The sequence below is a fragment of the Triticum aestivum genome, unplaced genomic scaffold, assembly GCF_018294505.1.
Source record: "Triticum aestivum cultivar Chinese Spring unplaced genomic scaffold, IWGSC CS RefSeq v2.1 scaffold154355, whole genome shotgun sequence".
In the NCBI taxonomy this organism is placed as follows: Eukaryota; Viridiplantae; Streptophyta; class Magnoliopsida; order Poales; family Poaceae; genus Triticum; species Triticum aestivum.
The window spans coordinates 5,184-5,611 of NW_025236053.1; the positions used below are offsets into that span (position 1 = coordinate 5,184).

Consider the following 428-nt stretch of genomic DNA (forward strand, 5'->3'; position numbering starts at 1 on the left):
TGGGTGACCTCCTCGGAAGTCCTCGTGTTGCATTCCCTTTTTAATTTTTTTCGCGCCGCTTGCAAAACAAAACGCACGTGTAAGTAATATATTTACCGTGTTTTATTATTTTGCACGAGTGCGGTAAGTCATAGCTGGGTGCTCACGATTCACGGGTCCAGCGTCGGGTTGTGGCGCGGCAAGCGTGCACTGGTGCGGTTGAGAGGGAGGGGTGGAAACCGCGTTAAACTCGTCTCCGTAGTAGAGAGGGAGCGGCCAAAGCAATGTACAATCGTCTTTGTAGTGGAGCTGGGAGGGGCAAGGATAAGGGACGAAGACCGGGGTAACATGTCGGATGCGATCATACCAGCACTAAAGCACCGGATCCCATCAGAACTCCGAAGTTAAGCGTGCTTGGGCGAGAGTAGTACTAGGATGGGTGACCTCCT

The 428-nt window shown here is 52.3% G+C and overlaps 1 pseudogene; it reads left to right on the forward strand.

The window, feature by feature from the left end:
* Positions 1-332: 332 nt before the first annotated feature.
* Positions 333-428, forward strand: LOC123176395 (uncharacterized; annotated as a pseudogene).